The sequence below is a fragment of the Manacus candei genome, unplaced genomic scaffold, assembly GCF_025592945.1.
Source record: "Manacus candei isolate 608988 ecotype Guabito, Panama unplaced genomic scaffold, ASM2559294v1 h1tg000014l, whole genome shotgun sequence".
In the NCBI taxonomy this organism is placed as follows: domain Eukaryota; kingdom Metazoa; phylum Chordata; class Aves; order Passeriformes; family Pipridae; genus Manacus; species Manacus candei.
The window spans coordinates 69,493,754-69,500,249 of record NW_026138062.1 but is presented as its reverse complement, the minus strand read 5'-3'; positions in this window follow the sequence as shown (position 1 = coordinate 69,500,249).

Here is a 6,496-nt window from a genome sequence, read left to right as displayed (position 1 = left end):
TGATATAAAACTTAAAGGTATTGAACATTTTTTAATTAATATTTTTTCATTATTTTTGATCTGTTAAACCATATCACAAGGTATACCACACCAGGTTCAGTTCTGTGCTATGCATTAGCAGTGAAATCTCATTAGAGGAGGTCACTTCAAGAGTTATTCTTTGGAAGGGAAGACATCTTTTGGATAACTCAAAAAAGATCAAACAACAGACAGGGCAGTTGTCCACATTAGCCAATAAAACCTTTTCCTTATCTGCAAGAAAGATGCTGTAAAGTCACTATGTCTTCAGTCACTGCTTGTTTGCCCTCATTTACTGTTAAAGTACTGATCACAATCCAAACCAGAGAGAAATTTTAACAAGACTGGAGCTGGATCCTCGTTAATTAACTCCTACAGGTGAGAATTGAATCTGCAGAGAATAAATTGCACTTTCTCAAGCCTTATCCTTCTTCTTTTAAGACATTTGTACTCTCAGAGAAATACAGTAGTCCTTTTCACTAATGGCCTCAAACTTGGTTTGATTTTTATCAGCACTGCAACACAAGGCTGTGTGGTACAGAGAAGAGGAAAGCTTAGGATACTGGCCTTGGGTCCAAGACTCATGTTCAGGGGAGAAGGAAACAGTTTTGATTGTCAGATTTCTGGTGCCCTGCATAGCTACCATGATTTCTTAATCAAGGTTTACACATCCAAATAGCTTTATCCTTCAGCAGATATCCAGTTAATATACAGCCCTCTGAGAGCAACACTTTTACAACCCTGACAGTGGACATTAATACAACGTAATATTCAGGCATTTTTCTGAGCATTGCAATGGAATATCTTTAGATTTTATTAATCTATACAGTAGTTGAAGTGTGCTCCATAGCCCATCAAGCTTCTAAAATCCAGACAGATACTCATCTGACCAGTCCTACACAACTGAAGGGATTGGTAACTCTACAAACAAACTCAGAAAACATTAAAAAAAAAAGTTGCAAGTACAGTGTAGAAGATTTCCTATTCAAAATTTACTTTAGCACTCTTCATTTTCCTTTATTTAATTAGAAGGGAATTGTGTGGCAAATTTTCCTCAGCATTTTGACAAATAAGTCTTGTCTTAGATTAGTCATTAAAATAAATTAAATAATATTAACCAACACAGAAAAGCTAAACAAAACTTCAGATATTTTGCATCCCAGTGTATGTCCTCCAATGCAGGTGAAAAAAACCACATTTACAGTAGTCAGTCTATCAGATGTGGTATGCTCAGATTTCATCTTATCCCTGAAGCTTTATCACTGGGTCACTAGAGTAGATTCTATCAATCCTTTGAAACTAAATGTCCTTTATACTGTGGCTTGTAGTTGTGACACTTGCCTAAAATACCTGTATAGATCCATTCATATTTGTATCCATTTCCATTCAATCACCAATTGAGAAAAATCAAAGAAATAGAACCATCTGAAGAATAAAAGTCAGAGAAAGTATAAGGAGAAATAAATGGAAAAATTTTCAGGATTTTAATTTTTCAGAAATCAGGAAGCAGGTCCCTTAGTCTTTCTCCTATTGCAGATTACACAGATGTACCTCAGATTAGATATAATTTGATAACAGGTATCACAGAACTTAACTTCAGTTAAATTCATTCTTAAGGCAAGATAAACTTTTCATAAATATGAAAATATCCAAATAAATGCAAACAGTTATTTTAAAGATGTTTTGAATTAATTAACAGGATAATTTAAGTTTGAAACAAGAAGATATGACCATGGTATCACACATTTTATACTTATATAAAACATAGAAGCCCTTATCAGCTACTGTACCAAGATCCAATTCCGACAATGACTATTTTATTCTGGTCTATCAAAACTTAATCATGTTTTTAATTTCTTGCATCCCTGATGCAAAAATTCATTCCCACAGAAAGACTTTGCACTTGCCATTGCAAGGTCAAGTTTGTCCTGCGTATTATTACTGTTGGTATCAAGTTAGCTACCTCCAAGCTCCCAACAAAACAAATCCAATTTCCTCCTATATAAAAATATTGTCATGGTGCTTACCATCCTCTCTCTGCTTTTAATATCTCCTAGAACAGTTTAAGAAGGAGGTTTCTATCCTCATGTTCCTCTGATACACTAATGAAAGGAGGAATCTAAATTGGCAGAGATCCACCCTAGAATGTTAAATTTAGCCAAGGTAGTCTAGTGCATGTGGCATCAGAGCAACAGCTTGGTGACCTGAATTATACTCATGGTTTTATCAGTGATATATTTAAGATACCACGTCATTTTACTGCTTAGTTGCCAGATCTCCCACACTGCTGTCATGAATCTGATTTAAAGGTCTCATAAATCAAATTTTGGCTTTGTTGTTTCGAAGATTCTTATTAAGGTTGAAAAAAAAGAGTTTGAAAGTGTGATTTCTAAAATAAGCAAAAGTAGATGATAAAAGATCTTCAAATTAATTTGTTTCATAATTTGTCAATGATCCTTTTACTTTGCTTGGGTATTTTAAACATTCAAATTTACAAATACTGAAATTTTAAGCTCTTCAAACCATGATACTTATCTTGCTCTATTTTGACTAGCACTTTTCATGGTTGTGTTCTGACTTTAGTTGAGGCTTCCAGACATTTTGTTTACTACTTGAAAAGTGTGCTGCCTAAAATCAGGGCAAAAGTACAAAAATAGTATATAAATGGACTTTTAATCTAGCATAAGCTCAAATTATGTTTATCAGTAGCTGACTCAAAGCCACGTGTATTCAAAGAGATAAAAACCATATTTTGTTGCCATTGATCTACTTTAAAGTAAGCAGATTTTTTTTCAGTATCCTTATGAGCATTGAAATGTTCATAACCAAGTTTTCTATATTTCACTTTTTTAAAATCTATGCTCTCTAGAATTATTAATTAATACTAAAAATGAAAAACAACCACAGTTATGCCATGGATGTGACTGGTTTCTGTTCAAAGCTACTTAACAATAATTAGGTCACCAAGACAGCTGCTAATGTTGAAAATGGATAGTTGCAGTTATTATTAGTTCAATAAAATCTGATGGAAAGAAATAAATTCTTTGTCTTAAACATGTTTGGGAGAAAGAACCTCATGCTAACACAGAAGCTAACACTATAGTAACTACGTGGACTCAAGTATTAATTTTCCCCCCCGATTCTTAATAGATCTTTCCACTGTTACATCAAAGTAGATTGGAAGCAATGCCTCAGATTGACAACAAAACCACAGCAAAACTGTGATAATTGAAAAAAAAAACAAACAACCACAAGCTTTTTGTTTACAGAAGTGCTATTGCACTCACAGATAATGATTTCTGTTGATTCTGTAGTAAATATTATTTGCAAATTACAAGCCAAAGGAACTAAGAAGTACTTAAGGCTTTCATGCTTATCAGCACAACAGTGTGTCAGATAAGTGCCCCCAATTTTCAAGTTTCTACTTGTCTCACTTTCCAGCCTGGTCTTGCTGGAAAATTATGAACCAAGAGCCTTAGGTATCCAACTTCTACAGCTGCCTGCCTGGAGTTTCAGAGTTGTGAATATAGGTCAAAACCTAATACTCTGAAAGTAGCAAACTCAAGGAGAAATTTATCTAGTGCATACGACCTATCTTATTTAGACTTAAGCCCACCTGTTTTTATAGCAGGAACAATTTCAAGAAATCCCCAAGGACAGACATGAGTTCAGATCATCTAAACCGCTTCATATTAAAAAGGTCACATTACGAAATTAGCATTTATGTAAAAAAAAAACAAACTTGCCAGAGCTTGTGGGAAGTCTATCTTCTGATCAAGAGTTAAGAAAATAGGCTCTGGTTAGGGAACTGGTCTGCCCCAGACCAACAGCCACTGTTTCTGTTATCCCTGGCTCATCTCCCTGAACAGACCGATTGCTGTTGCCACAAGCATCAGAACTAGAGCACACGTGCTCCTGAGACCTTGCACTTTCCATGGACTTAACATGCATGGATATTCGTGCAAACAAAATAAAATGGCCTTGAACACTCTGAAAGTTATTTTATGGCTAAAATTTTAGGACATATTCAGAGGATATAGTGGTTTTGTCATGATTATAGTCAATGTCTAGGAACTGTCAAGGAAAACAGTCAGTCAAAACCACATTAAAAAGATAAAGATTGATAGTAGTGAGGGTTATTGTTGCATTGATTATTGTATTTTGAGGAGGTATTTAGCATCCAAAGAGCCTTGCAACCTTGGAAACCTGATGAAATACAGGACATAAACATTCAGTAGCGCTTCTATCAAGGCATCTGGTAATGGAAAGAGATTTTATATAGGTACTGATGAAATGTCTCACTTTCATACCATCAGTGTTGAACTATTGGCAGATAGCTAGTATTAGGGGTGTTTATTTTGAAGAGGCAGGGGTCTTTCCTGTCTCTTTTTTTTCTAAGTAAGAGATTGCTAACTCACCTTTAAGCAGTTTCGTCCTTTTCTTTATTGCATTTGAGGAGAATCAAATACACTCCTTTCTGCTGATGTTGAAAAGTAGGCAAGGAGAAGGACAGTAAAAACCTATTTTACCTTCATCAGAAAGGAGCACTGCAGCTACAACACTTAAAAAACTTTGTAAAGTCCCTTTACAGTCTCGGGGAAGTCCCAGATTGAAATAATGTCACAGGGGGAGCAAAGATCAAACATAGCAGTACTTTAGTGTCTGCTGTGTCCTCTGCTGGGTGAATGTATGCTGCCCTGGCAAGAGAATGGAATTTTATGATCTAACAATGGGCCTTTTCCATCTCTAATTACTACCTCACAGGGGCACTGTGAAGATTATTTAGTTAATGTTTGCACAGCTCTCTGACCATGTAAAGTACTGTTAAGGTGCTAAGCATTACTATTATCATCCAATTATACAATCAATCCAAATTTGAGTAGCACTAAAATAAGTTCCAGTTCCAATTATGCTAATGAAACTGCAAAGGGACTGTACATCCAGAAGTTCCTACCATATCCAGTGCTATTGCAGTACCTTTGGGAATCCTCATTACAGTGACTTTCCCTGGCACACATTAAACACATATTTACTTGGGGCCTGACTGTGAACTGCAGGTATGTGCCTTTGTGGGGGCAATGTCAACCTGTATAGCCCTGGAAGACAGATGGTGAGTGCCGAGATGCTCAACATATATTAATGCTGGAGTCTGCAATAACAAAACATGTATTGAAAATAAACGTCAAGTCCAGGCTGATTAATCTCCTGTTTAGGCTGGTAACGGCCTCACCAAAGAATCAGGACGGCCTCGAGACAGAATTCAAGTGGTGGGAATGGCTTGCCTCTATTTTTGAATTTAAACAGTATTTAAGTGATAGATTTCCCATCTGCCTTTCACAGTTAGCTGTGGAAGTTCAGCAGGTAAAAGAATAGAGGGAGAAGTTAAATCTCTGTGCAGTACTGGGCTCTGGCACCACCCTCAATGGCAAAAGTCTGCAAGCAGATGAATAGAGAGGAGTATATTTTCTTACTTTTCATTTCTGGGCTTCACTTTAAGATCACCCGTGGTACTGAGAGCTCTTGCACAACTGATAGTTCCTGTGCCAATTAGTAGAAAGGACTAAGAGCATCCTGCAGATGCTGGTTGTGAAACTAGACCCCACTGCTGGATTGTAACAGCAGCAGTGCTTGAGATCAGAGCTTGGGCTCACATGAACTGTGTGAGGTTGGACTAAAGAAATCCAGAGCCCCTAACTAACTCAGCTAATCCCACTACATCTGAGGATTTTTATATCAAAACAAAACAACACATAAAAACCCAAACCAAAAAAGCCCACCCAGTTATATCAGTAGAAGCTTCTCTCTTCAACATGGGAGCAAAAGCTCTAGGAAGAAGGAACTTTCCCCTCTCTAACATCATTCACACAGCATGGAAACGTGAGTTCTTTCAGCCTGCCCTTTACTATTTTAGCTGATGATTAAAGGTCAGGGTAGGATATCTCTTCATGTTAGTTTGGAAAAACAGTTGAGGTTTTATTGCCAGTTTCCCCTTTGCCCCTCCATTTCTTTGTAGCATAGTTGGTGCCCTGCTTCCTGGGTTGCTATTACTGCCCGACAGATTTCCTGACACAGCAGGCATCTGGTACCTTGGATACTGGTCTTGATTTCTCATGGTTTCTCCTTTGGTTTGCATAGTTGGAGATTATATCCTTGACTAAGAAATTCGCAGAGGGTCCTGCGATGATAAATAGAGTACATATTCCACAAACTCTTCAGAAGTGAGACCTGCTGCATGATTGTGGGCAGTATTGCAATTCAGGTGAGGTTTTCAGTTCTGGGTTTGAAATATCACTGCTAATACGCAAGTGAACAAGCTACTGAGCTGCCTGCAGCTCCTATTTACTACATTCCTTCAACAATCCCTTTCCACTTATAGACACTCCTTTTCACATCCCTTTAAACCCTCTCCTGTAACAGATTTAAAAGGAAAAGAAGATGGGGGAAATGGTGTATTTAAACCACTGTCTCACTGCTCAAC